The sequence below is a fragment of the Gorilla gorilla genome, chromosome 22 (genome assembly GCF_029281585.2).
Source record: "Gorilla gorilla gorilla isolate KB3781 chromosome 22, NHGRI_mGorGor1-v2.1_pri, whole genome shotgun sequence".
NCBI lineage: Eukaryota > Metazoa > Chordata > Mammalia > Primates > Hominidae > Gorilla > Gorilla gorilla.
Window position 1 is genome coordinate 40854881 of NC_073246.2, and position 21164 is coordinate 40876044.

General features: G+C 47.1%; 1 long non-coding RNA gene across 2 annotated transcripts; it reads right to left on the minus strand.

Annotated features, from left to right (window-relative positions):
• Positions 1-9897: 9897 nt before the first annotated feature.
• LOC129529370 (uncharacterized) lies at positions 9898-18662 on the minus strand. Of its 2 annotated transcripts, XR_008674869.1 has the most exons (4): positions 18576-18662; positions 17738-17852; positions 15989-16132; positions 9898-10379 (listed from the first exon to the last, which is right to left on the minus strand). It is a non-coding gene; the product is annotated as an uncharacterized lncRNA (long non-coding RNA). The 2 variants fall into 2 exon arrangements; XR_010132427.1 differs by lacking the exons at positions 9898-10379; positions 18576-18662 and adding an exon at positions 17996-18059 and having other exon boundaries at positions 14715-16132.
• Positions 18663-21164: the final 2502 nt, after the last annotated feature.

Sequence of the window (21164 nt, forward strand, 5' to 3'; positions counted from 1 at the left end):
ACAGATGTAACTAAGTTTGAGATCTCAAAATGAGGTCACCCTGGATTACACAATGGGCCCTAAAGTCAATTACAGGCATCCTTATAAGAGACAGCAGAGAAGACACAGACACAGAGGGGAAGGCCATGTGAAGGCAGAGAATGGAGTGACGCAGCCACAAACCAAGCAATGCCTGGAGCCACCAGAACCTGGAAGAGGCAAGGAAGGGACTCTTCCTCAGAGGGAGCAGGGCCCTGCCCACACCTTAGCTTCAGACTTCTAGCCTCCAGAACTGGGAGAGAAGAAATGTCTGTTGTTTGAAGCCACCCAGCTGTGGCACTTTATTATGGCAGCACAGGAAATGCATACAGCCTCCAAAAGAGAACAAAGCCCTTCTGAGAGCTTGATTCTAGACATGCAAGACCCTGAACCCACCGCGCCTGGGTTTCTGCCTACAGAACTGTGAGATAATCCATGGGTGTTGTTTTACGCCACTCCAATTGCAATAGGATAAGACAGCGAGGATGTCATGTGAGTGACCAGCAAGGCATGTGGCCCAACCAGACAGCCAGGGAAGGCCTTTAATGAGTGACTTGAGGCTGAGAGTGAGGTGGTGAGTTGTGGAGAAAGTCCCAGCTCAGGGTTCACTGTGGACCAACAGCTCTTTACTGTGGGGTACTACCTTCCTGGAGAATTTCCTGGAGAGTATAAGGCCTGACGTGGGCCTTCAAATGTCTCAAAAAGAACAATAAATCCCTCCAGAAAACCATATTACTCCACTTTCTTTCCAAAGGAAATTCAAGTCTGTTGAAATGCTTGCTCTAAAACAGTTTCCAGTGATATTAAACAAATTGGCGGCTCTCAAAATACCTTGGGTGATGATCAATAAGAGTTGTATGCGCTTTACATGCTGATAATCACACCTAACCCACAGCATTTGTCTGATGCCTAAGTGGGCTCAGATTTGCCCAAGGCCCTGGTCCAAGGACCTCTGAGGGACACAGCCTCGTCACTCAGACAGGAGAGCCCAACTCAGTGACAAACAAAGGCCAAGGGATTCTGCACATGAAGACAAAACAGAGTCTTCCTTCTCAACTAGAGAATGGCTTATCTAAGAAAAAAATCAACTGGAGAGAAAAAAAAAGTGAGGATGTCAGCATTTAACAGGAATCTTGAAACTTTGACAGGAAGGGCGACACTTTTCGGTCAATCTGAAATGTATGCAGACAGGTCACAGATATATTCCAAATACATTTTTTTAATTGCTAAATATGTTTAAAGAAGATTTTTAAAATAAAACTCAATGGACCAGTTTATACACTGCAAATTCATTACATTTTTCCAACCACGCAGAGCTAGGCTTAAACTCAACTATACTGAAGGTTAAACTCAACTATTACCAGTGTTATTCTATCCCAAAGAACGAGCCAGGTCTAAGCTGATGTTTCCTCCTGTTGTGACAATAAGAACTTTCCCCATTGTCTTGCACCTTTCCCCTTCTCGCTCCACTTCCACCTCTCCAACGAGCAGGGAAGGCAGATTAGAGTTCACTAGAAACACAATACCTGAAACATAAAGGCCTCACACCTACCCACCTAGGAGTACAGCTCAGATGATCTTTCTAATAAGGAGTGGCAATGGAGCTTGCAGGCCGAAGAAAATATAACTTGGGTGTGATTAACAAGAGCTTAGGCTAACACATGCCTGCTTCTATAATTATATTCTGTTTGTCTAGAGAGAAAAAACAAAAAAACAATAAATCATCCAGTGGTGCATGACTGGCTTAGTTCTCTGTCTCTCTCTCACTGGGAAACTCACGATGAAGTTCTTCCAGGAAGAGGTTGCAACCCCACCTGCCCACCATTCTCCCTGACACCTGTCACTGACCAAGATGACTGGCACATGCAAGAAACACACGGGCCCCTGCAAAATCTCTCGATTCATTTTACTGTTTCTTGGTGAACTGACTTGTATTATCTCCCTTTTCTCTACCCTTATTAGTTTCCTGCAAACCACTACAAGTTAGCAGCTTAAAACCACACATGGCGGGGCGTGGTGGCTCACGCCTGTGATCCCAGCACTTTGGGAGGCCAAGGCAGGTGGATCACGAGGTCAGGAGTTGGAGGCCAGCCTGGCCAACATGGTGAAACCCCGTCTCTACTAAAAATACAAAAATTAGCCGGGCGTGGTGGCACGCTCCTGTGGTCCCAGTTACTCAGGAGGCTGAGGCAGAAGAATCGCTTGAACCCGGGAGGCGGAGGTTGCAGTGAGCCGAGATTGCACCACTGCACTCCAGCCTGGGTGACAGAGCAAGACTCCATCTCAAAAAAAAAAAAAAAAAAAAAAAACATGTACTATCCTACAGCTCTGGAGGCTGAAAGCTCAAAAATCAGCCTCACTGGGCTAAAATTATGGTGTTGGCAGCGCTGGTTCCTTCCGGAGGTTTTAACGGTGAATTGTTCCTTTGCCTTTCCAGCTTCCAGAGGCTGCCCACGTTCCTTGGCTCATGGCCCCTTCGTCCATCTTTAAAGGCAGCAGCAAAACCCAAGTTTTCTCCACCTTCTCTCCCTCCTTCCATCATCACATCACCTTTTCTGACTTGGACGCACCCAAGTCCCCCTCATAAAGTCCCTGTGATTACACTGGGCCCACCCAGATCACCCAAGACCATCTTCCCCCCTCAAGATCCTTCACACAATCACGTCTGCAAAGTCCCTTCTGCTGTGTCAGGTGACACATTTGCAGCTTCTGGGAACATTACTTCCTCTCCCACTGCATTTTGGCGAGCACAAAGCTGAGACATCTCACAAGAGTGATCCCTGATCTGGGATTTGAGAAGTATGGTCACTAGAAATCAGACAGAAATCTGCCCACCTGCACTGTGGGTGTCATCCCACTATTTAAAAACCAGCTAAAAAGCTCTAGGGTGTCTGCAGATGCCATCAGCCCAACTTCAATAATGACCATATCTATGTGGGCCTGTGTGCTTACCCACTGCAAATCTAAACAGCTGTCACCAAAACATCCCAGATCCATCCCCTCTCTCTGCCCTACTGCTCCCCCTGGTCCAAGACACCACAGTCTCTCCTGGGGACACCTACAGCAGCTGCCTGAACAACCTTCCCACTTCCTGCTGGGCCTCCTGTAGCCCCTGGCCCATGCAGCAGCCAGTGGCCTCCCCAGAAGGTATACCCAGTCCCATCAGTTCCAGCTCAGAAGCCCCCACTGGCTGCCCAGAACATATGGAGTTAAATTCAAGGCTCAAGGGGCCTCACAGCCCTCATCCTATGGCCCTAGCTCCCTCTCCAACCCCATCTCACTCCTCACCTGCTTAGTTCATCCTCCCTATGCCCAGAGTTTTCTCTTCAGTTCTTCATATGATACTGGGTCTTCTTCAGGCCTCTGGTCCCAGCAGTTCCATCTGCTGAATCCACCTCCAGGCCCCACCTTTTTGGCCTGGGATGGAGTGTGCTGACTTTGATCACCAGCCATTCTATCCTCCTCCAAGGCAACTTATGACTGCCTTGAGGAAGCTGGATGTCATGTCCCCCCAGGTTTCACATACCGAAGTCCTAACCTCAAGTACCTTAGAATGAAACTGTATTTGGACATGGGATCATTGCAGATGTAATTAGTTGAGATGAGGTCATCAGGGTGGGCTTTAATTCAACATGCTGGTGTGCTTATGAAAAGGGGAAACCTAGACATGGACACGCACACAGGGAGAACACCCTGTGAAGACAAAGGCAGGAATCGGAGCGATGTGTCTACAAGCCAAGGAGCACCAAAGATGGCCAGCAACCCAGCAGAAGCTGGGAAAAGGCCTGGAGGAGATTCTCCTTCACAGCCTCAGGAAAACCAACCCAGCTGACACTTTGGTCTTGTACTTCCAGCCTCCAGAACGATGAGACAAAAAATGTCTGTTTTGTTGTTGTTGTTGTTGATGATGATGGAGTCTCACTCTGTCACCAGGCTGAAGTGTAGTGGCACGATCTCGACTCACTGCAACCTCTTCCCTCCCAGGTTCAAGTGATTCTCCTGCCTCAGCCTCCGAGTAGCTGGGACTACAGGCATGTGCCACCACACGCAACTAATTTTTTTGTATTTTTAGTAGACTGGGGGTTTCACCATATTGGCCAGGATGGTCTCAATCTCTTGACCTCGTGATCCACCCGCCTCGGCCTCCCAAAGTACTGGGATTACAGGTGTGAGCCACCGTGCCAGGCCAAATGTCTGTTGTTTAAGCCGCCCGGTCTGTTACGGCAGCTCTAGGGAGCTGATATGCTGGGAAAGCTACCATCATATTTTCTGATCTGTTGCAAGGACTCTAGAAGAGTAGGCCCCCCAATTCAACTCAATGCCCTTGCGTAGGGTTTGGATGGTGGAGGTGAGTGGAAGCAGGCAGCTGTGTTGCTGCTTCTTGCCTGGTGCTCTTGGGTGGCCCAGCTGTGGCAGCACTGGGGGTTCCTACAACAGTGTCAAGAGGCTTTGTTTTGTGAGTGTCATGAGGCAGTTCCATGGCTACAGGCAGGCTGCTCCCAGACCCCTGGATCCAGCCCGTAACACATTCGTGTGTGTGTGTGTGTGTGTGTGTGTGTGTGTGTGTGTGTGTGTGTGTAGAGATGGGGTCTCACTATGTTGACCAGGCTGATCTCAAACTCCTGGGCTCAAGTGATCCTCCTATCCTCCCACCTCGGCCTCCCAAAGTGCTGGGATTACAGACATGAGACACTGTGCTGGCCTGTCACACTTTTTTTTTTTTTTTGAGACAGAGTCTCGCTCTGTCACCAGGTTGGAGTGCAGTGGCATGATCTCGGCTCACTGCAACCTCTGCCTCCCGGGTTCAAGCGATTCTCCTACCTCAGCCTCCCAAGTAGCAGGGACTACAGGCGTGCACCACCACGCCCAGCTAATTTTTGTATTTTTAGTAGAGACAGGGTTTCACCATGTTGGCCAGGATAATCTCGATCTCTTGACCTTGTGATTTGCCCGCCTCAGCCTCCCAAAGTGCTGGGATTACAGGTGTGAGCCACTGCGCCCAGCCCTGTCACACATTCTTGAGCCAGTGGCTACTACCCCAGCTACTGGTTCCTGATTTTCCTGACAGCAGGAGTGAGCACAGCTCCAGGCAGCCCACGGGGTGTGATGTGGGGAGCTGCTGTGGAGGCCCAGCCTTCTGAGGGATTCTGAAAGCACCTAATACCCTGCATTAAATCCTGTTCTGCTCAACTTAGCCAGAAGGACAGCCTTTCCTGCAGGTGGACACTGGCAGCCTCACGTTTAGAAACAGATGCTGCTTTCCTCACGGACGCCATCCACTCTTACACCACCCTCACTCTCACTGAGCTGTTTTCTATTGCACTCACAGGTATTTAAATGTGCTGCGTTTACTTGTTTGTTTGTGTACTTATTGCCTGAATTGTGACCTCCATGGAAACATTGACCTTGTCACTGGGCCTCTCTTCCGACATCCTCATGCCTAGAACAGCGCTTGGTGCAGTGGCCGCTTTGGGGTATTTATGGAAGAAGAGAGAGAGAGAAGGAATTTCTAAGTTTGGCTTCTCCTTGAAGAAGCTTCCAAAGGCATTTCTAGAACACTTAAAATATGTGAAAATAAGGGCTACCTGGATTATATGTTAAATGAATTATGCTAAAGAAGACTCAGCAGTTGCTAACTTTTCTCATCTGCTCTTAAATATCCCATTCTGCTGTTTCAAATTAGAAACTCAGTGTTCCAAAACAGTGAGATCGTTTACTTCTTTTTCTAAAAAAAAAAAAAAAAAAAAAAAAAAAAAGTCATTGGAATAACGGGAAGTACTTTAAGAATCTATGGGGCAAGAATAGAAGCTAGTCGTCGTTGTCTGTATAAACCAAAAATAAAATAAAATTCTAATGCCCCTCAGCTATCTGAACGGACCGCCCCTCTCGGCCAAGGGCCTTCCAGAGTTAACCTGAAAATCAGGCCAGGACGGGAAGTGGGGGTCAGACATGCCTCATCACCCCAACATCAACACAGACCTTAAGTCTGACAAGAAACATGTACAATATCTTGTTTCTGAAGCCTGCTACCTCGAGGCTTCCTCTGCATGATGAAACCTTGGTCTCCACAACCTTTCATCATAACTCAGACATTCCTTTGTATTGATAGTAACTCTTTCAACCAATTGCCAATTGGAAAATGTTTACACGTGCTTATGACCTGGAAGTCACCCTGCCCCCGCCACCAACTTCGAGTTGTCCCACCCTTTCAGACAGGACCAACGTACATCTCGCAAATATTGATTGATGTCTCATGTCTCCCTGCAATGTATGGAAGCAAGCTGTGCCCCACCATCTTGGGCACATGTCCTCAGGACCTCCTGAGGCTGTGTCACGGGCGCATTCTTAACCTTGGCAAAATAAAACTTTCTAAATAGACTGAGACATGTCCCCGATACTTTTGGGTTCACGTCTGTCACTGAGATGGTAACTGTGGTCATTTGAATACCCCCTCACATTATCCTCATCTCCTCACAGCAGCCCTATTCATCTGGCAAATTGAGGGGGATCACCTGGAATATTATGTTTTTATTAAAAATACGATTTTGGTTTTCTAAGAGATGCTCTGGGCTGCTCCAAACCAGGGACTGCAGGGCCCGCCTGTTTCTGCAAATGAGGTTTCATTGGCACTCAGCCGGGTCCATTTATTTACACATTGCCTAGGCTCCTTTCTAGAGCTGAGTTGTTGCGTCAGGGACCACATGGCCTTCAGAGCCTAAAATATTTACTCTCTGGCCCCTTAAGAAAATGTTTGTCAGCTCCTACTCTAAACAAAACCCCCGGCCACATGGCCTCTGGCGCTGTGTAAGGTCTTTGCTGTGCCCTTTGCGGACACGGACACGCTAGGGATGAACTGACTCCGAGCCGGCCAGTTTCAGGCTCCTTCCTGGAGGGATAGGAACCTGTAATTCTCAGCCCATGTGACCAGTACTGGCCAATGAAATGCAAGCGGAACTGACCTGCGCCTCCAGGCTGAGGCAGTGAAACGCTCCTGAGCCTTTCCCCAGTCTCACTCTTCTCCCCCATGGCAACCAGCAAACTTCCAGAGAGCAGAGGCAGGGCGCCTGCACCGGGTAGAGCGCAGACTCCGCCACTACCTACCTATGATGGGCTTGCAGTGAGCAAGAAATCAGCTGTTGCATATTATGGCACTGAGACTTTTAGGGTTGTTTGTTACAGCACGATAAGCCTAGCTCATTCTGACTAGGATGGTGGTCTTTTTGCTGTCATAATTAATTTGCATTTCTCAGGGTTTAAAAGGGTGCACTGCCCCCCTAGATCTCAGGTGGGCATTTTTGAACTTAACTAGATAACAAAACACAGCTAAGATAAGTCCTTTTCTCCAGCAAAGATGGCAATGCTCTAATACCTCTGAGCATATTAAAGATTCTCCAAGACTCTAGCCTCTGCTGCAAAAACACATACAAATACCTACTACTACTGCTGCTGTGATGATGAGGATGACAGCAATAGCGAGAATATTTTAAATATGCCAGGCATGGTGGCAACTGCTTTCCAAGTATTATCTTATTTAATCTGATCACTGCCCTATGAGGTAGGGAGTATTCTGATTCCCATTTTATAAATAAGGAACCCGAGGCTTAGAGAGCATCAGTGACTTGTTCAAGGTCACCCACAGCTGTCAAGTGATAGAACTTCGATAAAAATCCAGACTCCTTTAATGGAGTATGGAGGGAGGTCAGAAAACATAGGAAGTAAGGGATTGTGATTGACAATGCGTCCTTGCAAAGGGACAGGTTGAGAGACACAAGGGAAGCTGTCTGAGGTGTGCCATTCACCAGCTTCAGGAGAGAAGTGGCAGGCTACCTCCAGCTATCCAGCCCTATCCAGCCAAGGAAGCTTGGGAGACATGTTAGTTCCCGCCTTCATTTCCATCAGCAACCTCAAAGCCACCCCTTGAGATGATGAAAATAACATTGTTTGATAAAGAGTTGATATTCTCAATCTTATGAAAATATGGATTAAAGCATCTTACTGATTTATTTAATCTGAAACAAAACAGCTGTTAAAGTGAACTAACTATGGTCTGAGAAGGACTCCGTACTTCTTTCTTTTTTTTTTTTTGTGGATGGAGACTTGCTCTGTTGCCCAGACTGGAATCCAGTGGCACAATCTCGGCTCACTGCAGCCTCCACCTCCCAGGTTCCAGTGATTCTACTGCCTCAGCCTCCCGGGTAGCTGGGATTACAGGCACACACCACCATGCCCAGCTAACTTCTGTATTTGTAGTAGAGATAGGGTTTCACAAGTTGGCCAAGCTGGTCTCGAACTCCTGACCTCAGGTGATCCAGGCGCCTTGGCCTCCCAAAGTGCTAGGATTACAGGCGTGAGCCACTGTGCCCAGCCAGGGCTCCATACTTCTATATTTGAGTCCTTGTGGATGAACTGCAACCTAGCTTAATAGGTAGACAAGATTGAAAACCTAACTTAGGAGTATGCGCCTGTAACAATAGCTGAGTCTTGGCCAAGCCCAGCGGCCGTACTTCAACCACTCATATGCTGCTGAGTCTTTAAGCTGTGTTCAAATAAGGCAAACGCCATACTGCAACCAATCCAGCCATCCTGTACCTCACTTCCAATTTCTGTACATCATTTCCCTTTCTTTGTCTATAAATCTTCTTCCACCACGTGGCTGCATGGTAGTCTCTGCTGTGACTCTGGGGGCTGCCCGATTTGCGAATCGTTCATTGCTCAATTAAACTCCTTTAAATTTAATTCGGCTGAAAATTTTCTTTTATCAAAGCTAAGTAAGAATTTGCCAACATGTTGCATAAACTCAATCATTTCTTCCAACCAGATTGCATCCCCGAGTCTCTCCTTTTGGGAAATTTCAGAACCTACACTGCCACCCAGCTCTCTGCCTTCCTACAACTCAGCCCACCCATGACCGCACCTCATTCACGGCCCAGATGTCAGGGACAGGGCAAGGGTAAGGGGGGCTCATCCCCCTGATAATAAGAAACCCAATGCTCTTCCTACCTTCTTGGTAGAAATAGCCTCTCTGGGACTTCATGACAGCCGCCTTTCCTATGGCATACATCATTTCTCGTGTTTTAGTGGCTTTGGTTTGCTTTTGAATGTGTGGTGGGAAGTTCCATGAAATTTATTAAATAACCAGGATATCCTGTTACCTTATCAAGGCCTCTATAGAAAACCATTGCCCTGGGAGAAGGGATGAAGGCACCTGAGACATCTCATATGAATCATGATGGCAATGTCTCCCCTGCCCTGAGACAGCAAGACTGAGAATCAGGAGAGGTGGTTCTCATTATCCCTGAAAGCATTTTAGCTTGGATGTGGCCACTTTGAGGACTATAGCTGTAGGCACCCTAATTCGTGTTTTGTGATTATCAAAATATCTTCCGAATCCTGGACAGATCATGACATCCTTAAGCCCACTATCGTGAAGCCACATGGAGGTGGTGTCAGGTACAGAGCAGAGAACATTCGAGAGGCACTGGGTTGTCTGGGGGACCTCTGGGCTCCAGGAAGGTCCACATCTGCAGGGAGACAGTCCCACGGTTGATTCTGGAAATCCAAACTCTTACGAGAGTCAACCACCAGCTTCACTTCACTGTAATTACCCAGGCGAAGTGAGTGAACAATCTGAGCCTCCCCATAAAACTAGCCCTCTAATTGTTGTGGTTTAACAGCCTCAGACCTCAGGCTGGGTGGAGAGGAGGGCAGGCCTCGCAGAAGCCAGACACAGCCACCCCCGCAGGCAGCCAGGAGCGAACACAGTGCAAATACAACTGGCTCAGTCCTACAGCTCCTGTTTGGTTTACAGAGAATACCACCTCCAAGGCCATTCGCAAGCACGACGTCACTCTAGTGAGAAAACAAGTAAAGCTGAGCTATTGACAAAAATATCCCCAACCACCTAACAAAATAGTAAGCCCAGCATTATTTTATTCCAGTAAAAACCCAATGACATAGGCCAGGGCCACAGTTACTATACCTTTGGTTGATGATTGTACTGAGGTTTAGGAAAGTCCCACGGCCTATAGGAGGTCAGACAGCCACAGTGGCAACCCTGGGCAGCCCTGGGCCAGGCTCTGGACCAATACACAGGCCACAAACCTTTTTCAAAACCAAAAAGGAAGCACACTAGCAACTTATCCCCCATTCTAAACTCCTGTCACTTCCTGGGAGACCAGGTAAGGCTCTCCTGGATGTCTTCACAGAGCGGGCTTCATACGGGATCAGCCTTGACCTCCATTCATGCAGACAGGGATGGCAAGACAAAGCCTGAATACAGCATTCAACAAACAGACCCTGTGTCCAGGCTTGGAATTTCCCACTTAGGGCTGGTGATGGACGAGGACTCTGAGAAGTTCGTTCTGTTTGAACAAAAAAGAGGCCATGTCAATTTCAGAACCATGTATCTCTTAAATCATGCATAGTAATGTCCTCCATGCCTCTCTCTTGGAGGATCATCCAGAGGGTGATAGCATCAGAGCTTCGATCTTGGATTTTTGTGTCATCTATTCTGCCAATTTCTAATTCATTTGTCTCAACAGTTTTGCCACCGTCTTTTCCTGGATCAGGTAAAGCAAAATCCAGATCAGCCCAGGCCTGTTTGCAAACAGAAATGCAGAAACCGTGCTAAATCTCAAAGATTCTGTCCTGCCCAAAGAGCGTCCTTACTTATAAATGGAGCGAAGCCTCCTGCACCTGCTACATGGGCTCGTGTGCGCACCGAACCCAAAGCTGCTTTCTGGGCTTACCATGCAGTCTCTCCACCTGAGGCCCCCACCCAGCCCCACCCTGTGATGCCCACACTGTGGGTTCACCTCGAAGTGCTGACATTCATCACCCTTTGAGGGCATTCTGTGTTTCAGGGTCTGGGCTTACACCTTTGCAAGGGCATGTTTGTTTTGACTCTAACTTTCTTCTAATAGAAACTGAACTCTTATGTCTAATGGAAGTGATAGCGGTGTCAAGCACCCCCTTCACTTTTTTGTGGATGACCAAAACCTCATGCATAGGGACCCAGCCCACTGCCTTATGCAGGGTGGTGGGCATGCAGAAGTGTTTGTGGGCTGGATTTGAAAAGCTCCCACTTCAAAGATTAGGGGTCTATTTAATCCTGTGTTGTAATGTCAGAGCAGAAGGTTGAATCAGAGAGAATCTGAGAGGAGAAATTGCAAGCGTCATGGCTGATTGCTTTCCTTTGTGTCTGGTGATGTCGCTGTGCCTGAATCCACGTCACTAACAATGGCCAACTGGCTTATGCCACCTACCCCCGTGGTCAGGGGTGGCAAGGTCTGACATCAGAAAGGAGGGCAAGAGGTTTGGGAAGGTAAAACCAACATCCCCTCCAAGAAGAGAGAACCGGCCTTCCTGCAAGGCCTACCCTTGATGGCCCTACCCAAGGCCCACCTGCCCTCTCTTCCCACTGAGCCCTCTAATCTCCCCACAGCACCCATCTATACCCCCTTATGGGCCCAGCCACCATCTTCCTAATATTGCCTTTATTGATGGGCAGTTCTCATCACGGCTGCTAAGAGAGTGAGCAGCTTACATCAGCATAGCCTGTCGGTAAATGCTAAGTGATTGAAGGAAGGAAGCAAGGAAGGAAGGAAAGAAGAAGGAAGGATGATGTGTTCTCACATCTGTCTGCTAAAACAATAAAAAGTCATTGCTTTTGTCATGCTGTGATCTCAGTCAAGCCCCCTTTCCTGCCCTTAACTCCAGGAAGCTGGACTCCAGCAAAATCCTGCCCTTACACAAAGGCAAGCCCAGTAGGCCCTTGCCACATTGTTGGTGGTATTGTCCTTGTTAACCTGAGTGTTGGGAGAGGAACCCAGAGAGAGATCAGTGGCTTAGAAGGGCCCAGACCCAGCCAGTCTCCAACAGGGTGTGAGGACAGAGAAGAGGAGGTTGTCTTGCTGGGAATGGTGAGCACAGCCTCCCCAGAGAGGTGTGAGGCAGGAACAGGTGTGTTTCCACGCACCTGAACTCATGTCCCTCCGCAGGGCCCCAGCCTGCATTTTATGCCCCAGCCTTGTCTTCAGGGCTTCCCACCCCTTTTACTTTGTCCATCAGAACCCTTAGCCAGGTAATGATGGTTATTTGAAACTCCCCATCTGATCACTCCAACCTCTCTGTCACATCTGAGTCAGATTCTGATGCTTGCTCTGTCTCTTCTAACTCTTTTTTTTTTTCTCTTAGTAACCCTTGTAATTTTTTATTCAAAACCAGATATGTTGCACTGGGTAAATGGAACCCAATGCTGCTTCCCACAGAGGCTTTTGCTCCTGTAAGTTGTGATATTCTGCATTTGCCTGTCTGCCTCTCCAATTTCTGGGTCAGTGGTTTGCCCTGTGACCTCAACTCCCTGACAGATCTGAGAATTGCTGCTTTGGGGTTTGTCAGGCTCTTTTCTTACTGTGTGGATAGGAGTGATGACGTCCAAGCTCTTCACATGCCAGACCAGAAACTGCAAATGTCTCTATTCTTTCCATTCCCAGAATCCGCTACCTTCTGATATCTGTCTATGGCATTGCCTCCAAGGCTCTGATGACCGTGAACTCCACCTGGGGGCCCTCTCCCTTCCCTACTCTCCGTTTCTATGTTTGCAACCTCTGTTAGGTCTAGTGAAAGGCTCTTTCCTCTAACAGAGGTTTCCCTGACACCCTGACTGAATCTTTGGATGCCCCCGCTCCATCCCCATCTTGGCACATTGGATACACACCAGTCCCGTCATTGAGTACTGTCTCTCTTATGAGACGGAAGGCACCTTGAGCACAGAGCATTGGCCTGGTCACCTTCCCACCCCTAAGAGTGGATGCTTCACAAGTATTAGCAAGATAAATATCTATGATTTTAAATTCCCATCGTACCGCCAACCCATTTGTATGCATTTCTAAAAATGTATTATCTTGACATTAGAATACCTTTTAGGGAAGCACCTGTTGCTGTTTTCCAAAATATCTCAATACAGCTGCTTGGGGTGGAAATTAAGGATATGAGGACATGGATCAGTGTAAAAGAAATCACTGAATTGTGGCATTAGGAATTATCTTAAGAATTTGAGAAACGGGCCCGGCACAGTGGCTCATGCCTGTAAGCCCAGCATGTTGAAAGGCCTAGGTGGGAGGATCACTTGAGCCCAGAAGTTCAAGATCAGCCTGGGCAACATGACAAAACCCCATTTATACAAAAAATACAAAAATTAGCTGGGCACGGTGGTATGCACCTGTGGTTCCAGCTACTTGGGAGGATGAGGTGGGAGGATCACGTGAGCCCCAGGAGCTCAGGGCTGCAGTGAGCCATGATCACACCACTGCACTCCAACCTGGGCAACAGAGTGAGACCCCATCTCAAAAAATGAAACCAAACAAACAAAAACAGAATTTGAAAAAAGGAAAAGAGCAAAGTAGAGAGGCAGGAGAGACAAGGGGGCAGAGAGCTGAAAACCGTGAAGAGAGATAGGAGGCTGGAACCAAGCAAATGGCGCATGAAGGATGCTTTTAAGCACAGAAATATGTTTCCCAAAGTTGTTGGTGTTGCTGCAGCATAAATGCTCCAGCTCCCCAAGCCATTGGCCAAATCTGCACACACACACAACGTTTTGTGTGAATGTATTTATAATGGAGGGACCTGGAACTCCATGTCTCAGTAGACACAGAAAGAAATGGGGATTGTGCATGTGTGCGGGTGATGACATGGTCCCTAAACAGAATCAACTCAGCCAAAGCAGGAATTCAGAGGAATTGGACTTCCCATGACCAGCAGAGTGGGTTTGATGCAGCCTAGAACTTAAGAGGCCAAGTTACCACAGTTGACATCTGCGAACAGATGCATGAAAGCACAAATGAATGAACTCATGTAACATTCAGAGGGGACCCGATGTGTGGGCTCCATTTGTGATGTAAGAGTCAACACTGGCCGTGGGATAGAGTGTCAAAGAAATACCAATCGAGGCAGAAGTTATATGGAGAAAGGAGGCCCTGGCAGGTCTGTCTGTTCCGCTGTATTTTGCTAAGGAGACTCAACAATGACTTAATCTACCCCAAATGGGGAGAACTCGTAGGGATTTGCAGCCACAATCAGTCAGCCATGAGCTAGGCAGCCATGCAGATAGAAAACAAAGACAATCTGACCACTGGATTCCTGGCCAGCCTCCTGTGTGGGTCTTCCGGGAACCCAGGGTGACTGGTCCTCTCTGGAGGACAGAGACTGGGCTCAGGAATGGCCAGGAGTGGGATCACCTGCCTGGGTCATCAGCCCACTCTCACCTGGGTGCAAGCCTGGACTGGCCCTGCTGCCCAAAGTTGATTAACCTGGGATTAAAGAGCTAAAGAGTCAATCTTCCTCTCTCTGTCTCTCTGTCTCTCTCTCTCTCTCTTTTTCTCATTTCTATTATTTCTTTCCTAGAGCGAAAGTTCTGAGAAGCCTGCACCCTCATATCCCATCTGTAAAACTTCTAGCTACACGTCCCTTCAATAATCGCATTATTCAATGCGAGGAAGAAACCCAAGATGTTCCCCCAAATATATAATACAACATTAATGTAGCTGCTGGGAGACATCACCAGAGATTGCATGGAAACTCTACAAAAGCAAAGCAAATCCAAACAAAAAACCCTCTGCACAAGGCCAAGGAGCTGAAGTAAGTTAAAATGAAACATCAGTAATATTGTTTGGGAAAACAAAGAATCATATAACACATGGCTTCTAAAAGAAATTTATTGAATGCTTTCAAACAGCTTGAACAACAGAGCTTGGCAGATTAACGGCCGTAACTGTACCTGCAGGTGTATATCAAGTTCAGACATCTGATGCCAGGTCCCAGGCCCTGGCAAGGCCAGAAGTCCCAATATTAGACATAATCATTCTCGCTTAATGCCTTTTTCAAAGCCCATGTAATTCATTGCTGGGGTTGTATTTCATGTTTAGGTTGTCTGGCTTTCTTTGTTCTTAAGAAAACAACCAACCAATACCAGGAGGCCAAACGTTGTTTAGAATCATGAAACCATAGAATGTTACCACTGGGAGGCATCTTGGAAATTCAGACTCCAATTCTTCTGTTTTTCAGAAAAGCTAACTGGGGCTCAGGGAAAGAAAGCAAGTGGTCTCTTGGGCCAGAGGAAGGAGGAGTCCAAAAGAGGGAAGGGACAGCCCTAGGTAAAGAACCGGATTCCAGAGGGCACATAAAATACTGCTTCCTGGTTTCACACCACCTAGACTTAATGATAACAATGACACTCACTGTGTGATTTTTATTTCCAGTTTATAAAGAGCTCTCAATTGGAATTTCTTTTGACTTTCACAATCTGTCTCTAAAGGCATGGATATGACCTGCATATTTCAGAGTAGGAAACCAAGATGTAGAGAGATTGGACCAAGATTCCAAGGATTGGGGCTTAGAAGTAAGTTAGCCACATCCTTTTCAGTTTTGAGAGTTGAATGGTCACTAGTATGAATGATGACTGTCCCAGGGAAACCAGAGGGCCAGGTCACCCCACCCGTGCCCCAAGCCCATGCCAGTCCCATTCAGCCATGTGGCTCCCAATCCCATCCTCTATTGCATTAGGCCTCATATTTTTCAAAGCACTTTTATGGTTCTCGTGTGCCAAGTAACCCAGTGAGTTGGGCAGGATGGGCATGCTGTGCCATTTACACAAGAAGAAATGGAGTGTTCAGAAGAGGCCACGTAAACCACGAGAACCGTGCAAAGACAAGTTTCCTTAATTCAAATGCACATCCAGGGACCTTTAGTCCTGGTACATCGAGGGTACCTCGGACCTGCTGTAGATCCAGATGTCTTAGCAAATCCAGGGTTCCTTACTCCTGCTCTAGAATTCTCTTTCCCACATACATTTACTCCACCCAGGGAAGAAGAGAGGAAGGAAGTATTTAATAGATTGTAACATATGAGATCCCCCAAAAAAGTGTTTTTAAGTTAAAGAAATAAATGATGGGGGGAGGGAAGAGGGACCTACCTTCAGTTCAGCCTCCAGGCAAATTTCCAAAAGGCCGGCATGTTGGAGTCAGCTCTGGAACAGCAGCCCCATCCCACTGAGTCTTGGGGGAGATAAGAAGGGTCTCAAGTCCCAACAGTCACAGAGCACTCAGCTAGTGGTCTCCTAAAAAGAATAAAGCCTCAGCTTGGTTAGGTTGGCTCTCTGGGCCAAATGACAACCTGAACTGGGGGCCCCAAATCTGGCAGCCCATGGAAATCACTTGGAAGCAGGGTTATTCCAGATCTGCGGAATCAGAGTCTGCTTTGAACCAGCTCTCCAGGCAATTCCAATGAGCAGGCAGATGGGAAGCAGGGATTTGAACAAGACTTCATTACTATTACAATTATGTGAAGTAATTTCTAAAATCTCCCTCTTCTTTCACATGAGATAATGAAAGAAACCCATTTGATACATTTTTTTACATAAACTATATGATTGCTTTTTTTTACAACGTAGTTTTAGGGAATTTAGGGTCAGGCATGGGTTTGGGAAGCAGGACTTGGGTTGAGACTCTGGCCTTGACCCTAATGAGCAGTGAGACCTCAGGCAAGACATGTGACCTTCCCAAACCTCGGTTTTCTTAACTGTGAAATGGTGGTGATGATTGAATGAGCAGTGCAGGGCTAATGTGAGAGTCAAATTAAATAGATTTTATAAACTGCCTTGTGCACTGGGAGCATTTGGAAAATGGAAGCTTTTAGGAACATTGTTGTGCTGTCTCTATCCTTGGTAATGTGGGCAATTCACAAAGTGAAGGGTAATTTTTGCTTCTCTCACTGTATCACCGTGTCAGCAGCCCAGTTTAAGCCAGCACAGTAGACCATAGACTCCCCACACTCTACTCCCAGCCCTGCAGTCTAAGACAGCATCTTGTGGGGCTGAGTCTAAGGCAACTGCAGGGGCACAGATAAGTCCTTTTATTGGGTATTTTCCCCAGCTCAGGGTCAGACACGGATGCTCTTGGGTAACAAAGGAGTCCAGTGAAATCCCCTCCCAAGAGTAAAGCAGGAGAATTGCCGTGGCAACCCCAACCTGAAAACAATGTAGGCATGCCAATGGCGCAGTGGGGGTTCAAGGGCGTGATTGGGAAAGTGTTATGGAAGTGTCTCAGCTAGACTTTGATGAACGCATGGGATTCGTGCAGGTAGAGATGGCTGGAAGTGCTCTCCGGGTAAAGGAACCAGCGCAAAGAAGAGCTCGGAGATGGGTTGTGGTGGGTCTGAGTTAGGGTGGCCATGCGACTTCATCAGACCAGTTGGTGCTGCTCCCACACTTGGGGGAGGGGAAGCGTGTTGTCAGCCCTACCCACCCCCACACTGCCTCCCCAGCAGACTGGGGCTGCCAGGGAGCTGGGATGGGCCCCTTCCTCATCCGTGCAGGGTGTTTCATTCCACAGGATGTGGCCGACCTGAACCAAGGCCACGGCTTCGGCTCTACAATTAAGAAACCACCACAGTTCTGACTCTGCGAACAACAGAGGTGTTTATCCTGAGAGTTATCCAAGTTAAACTGGAGGATGCCTGTATGCTAGAAGGTTCTATGGAGGCACTGAAGAGGGGTGAAGCCACCATGATGTAAATTAAAGGTGACATCCTAGTCATGTGGTCTTTCTGATGGACAGCACCAGAGCCAGGTCTGGATTGGTTTAAAAAAGTGGAGTTGGTTTCAAGGGCCACAAAGACAGCCTTCATAACTTTAAGACTCATTCCATATGGGTTTAATACTTACAGTTCCTGAGAGCTAGGTGCTTTGCTTAGGTACTGAACGCATTGCCTTGCCATCCGAAGCCCTGCATTCAAGACCATGAACTGTGAGTCAAACTAAATGTTGAGTGTTCCTTTTTCTGCAAGAAAATGGATGCCTCAGTTGAAAAGACAGATAAGAAGTGCAGAAAAAGAAAGCAAAGCAATCAGCGTTTCAAGATAACGATCCCACTCCATGGAATGTGCGCTCCAGGAGGCAGGCATGGGGTCCAGTCTCATTTACCTTTTTGTCACCTGTGTCTGGCAATTGGAACTGCTCCATAAACAGTGGTTCAAGGAATGAAGTAAGAGAAACTCCTCTCCAGCTAAGGAAAGTGAATGTTTCTATGGGGATGTGGCAGTTATGAGTGGCAGGGGCACTTGCTTTGTATTTAGGCTTTTGCATTTTCTTTAGCCCTTAAAAGAACATTCTCTAGGTAGAACATTTATCAGGACAGGCCCTGTTTTGAGAAAAATTGAAATATTGGCACTTTGTATCAAAAGCACAGGAGTGAGAACATGCGGTGTTTGGTTTTCTGTACTTGCGATAGTTTGCTCAGAATAATGGCTTCCAGCTTCATCCATGTCCCTACAAAGGACATGAACTCATCTTTTTTATCGCTGCACAGTATTCCATGGTATATATGTGCCACATTTTCTTAATCCAATCTATCATTGATGGACATTTGGGTTGGTTCTATTTTTTATATTTTATTTAGAATAATGTATATCTATATTAATAAATGAGATTAACTAAGAAAAAAAAAGCACAGGAGAGCTACCGTGCCCTCTGGAACAGTTTCACATGGAGGAATTTTGCTTACCTGACCCTCAGCAGGGTTCCCCAACCTGGAGTTCACTTGGAGGTGCTCATTAGAATGCAGGTTCCTAGGCCTACCAAACCAGATTACCTGGGACAGGGCCAAAAATCTGCATTTTAAAAAATAATTTCAACTTCTATTTTAGATTCAGGGGGTACACATTCAGGTTTGCTTCACAGATATATTGCATGACACTGAAATTTAGGATAGGAATGATCCTGTCACCCAGATAGTGGGCATAGCCTCCAACAGTTAGTTTTTCAACCCTTGTCCCCCTCCCTCCCTCTCTCCCTTTGGAGTCCCCAGTTTCTATTGCTGCCATTTTTAGGTCCATGAACACACATTGTTTAGCTCCCACTTATAAGTGAGAACATGAGGTATTTGGTTTTCTGTTCCTGCATTTCATTCCCTTAGGATAATGGCCTCCAGCTACATCCATGTTGCTGCAAAGGACATGATTTTGTTCTTTTTTAATTGCTGTGTCATATTCCATGATGTGCATGTACCACATTTTCTTTATCCAGTCCACCATGGATAGGCACCTAGGTTGAGTCCCTGCCTTTGCTATTGTGAATAGTGCTGTGATGAACATATGGGTGTGTGTCTTTTTGGTAGAATAATTTTATTTTGGGTACATACCCAGTCATGGGATTGCTAGGTCAAATGGTAACTCTGTCTTACATTCTTTTTAAAAATTTTTTTTATTTTTAATTTTTGTGGGTACATAGTAGGTGCATATATTTATGGGGTACATGAGATATTTTGGTACCAGCACACAATGAGCAATAATCACATCATGAAAAATGGGGTATCCATCTCCTCAAGCATTTATCCTTTGTGTTACAATCCCATTAGACTCTCTTCTCTTTTTAAAAAATTTGAAATATATTGGAAAACATGGTTTTTGTTTAGTTTTTTATTTAACTTTTAAGTTCGGGGGTACATGAGCGGGTCTGCTACATGGTAAACTTGTGTCATGGGGGTTTGTTGTACAGATGATTTCATCACCCAGGTATTAAGCCTGGCATTCATGTCAAGTTATCTGAGTAATCTCCAAGCTGCTTTCCTCAGTGGCTGAACTAATTTACACTGCCACCAACAGTGTATAAGCCTTCCCCTTTCTCCCCAGCCTCGCCAGCATCTGTTGTTTTAGCCATGCTGCCTGGTGTGAGATAGTATCTCATTGTGATTTTGATTCACAGGGAATCTGCATGTCTGAAAGTTCCTCAGATGAATTGAGTGAATACTAACACTTGTGAGCTAGCACTGACTTCTTCAAGCAGCATGCCTATCACCTGTGACAGCTCCTTCTGGGGGATGTGGTGCACACAGTACACAGCCATCTCCCCCAGGACCACCCTTTGACCTCTTTCAGTGGTGAAACCATCCCAGCTACCAACAAGTGCAGAGGCAGCAAAACCAAAGTAAACCAGGAAGAGAAGTAGGCAAGACCATATATGTAACTAATAACAAAGTTTCTTGCAAAATAAAAAAGACCTGTTATTTATGTCTGCAGTGACCCTGACCACACAGTCAGTGAGTGAGCAGGTTTACAAGTTCTTGAAATAAATGTAAGCAGCACTACGGTATAACTATCTTTCCAAACTGCATTTCATAACCAGAAGACTGGCCTCCACTGGCGCCATTCCCCAGGCACCATCTACCCACACCTGGGAGCAGCCCCCAGTGGGCTTCAGATAATCCGCTCGCCAACCTTTGCAATCAGCTCTTCATTCTTTCCTGTGTTCCCTCACACCACACTCCTTCAGCTGATTGTGGCATGTCTCCTTACCCTTGGCAATTAGCCATTATAAAGAAAAAAGTTTCACCTCCTGCAAGAAGCCTTCCTAGATTACAAGAGAGCTGGTTCCTCCCACCTCCTCACCCCAACATCCCCAGTGAACATTTGCAGATCCCTGAGTTACTGAAGCCGTGCAGGAAGAATAGAAAAACAAAGGAGAATCTAGAAGCAAATGCCAATTTTTTTTCTCTGTTTCCTGGTGGGCTTCAGCAGACGTAGGCTGAAAATGCATAGGCAAGGTGACCTGTGGGCTTTTCCTGCTGGATTAGACAAGCACATCCCAGGGTCAGCCTATGGGACATGGACGCAACTTGGTGCAGGGAACCATACTGAGTGCAGGATGCGGATGGGAAAGGATACTCAGGCCTTGTCCAAGGGCTCGGAGGGGTGCCTCTGCCCATTGTCCATGTGTCTGGGCACCTGGGTGATGGAAGATGCCCCATTCGGTCGGGGGACAGGGCTGCCTGCACTGAGCCCCCAGGAGGCTGAGGAAAGCATTTCCCCACCCCACCCCAGGCTCTGTTTGTGGATGTGGCCAGGTGACCTCAGAGAGCCGGCTGATCTGGGTGGGTGCAAGGAGCAGTTTTGTAAGTTCAGGGTTCTTGCCTCTCTCCCCTCCCCATGGTGCAACTCTGCGGGGGATTTATTGGCATTTTGGCAAATCTCAACTTGGTTCACTGCTGCCTCTTCTTCCTAAAGACTTTCCAGGACTTCTTGGAGTGTGGGGGTGTTTTCAGAAGGAATCTGAGAGCACCTCCCCACCTCCCGCACACATACACTCAGCCTGCAAT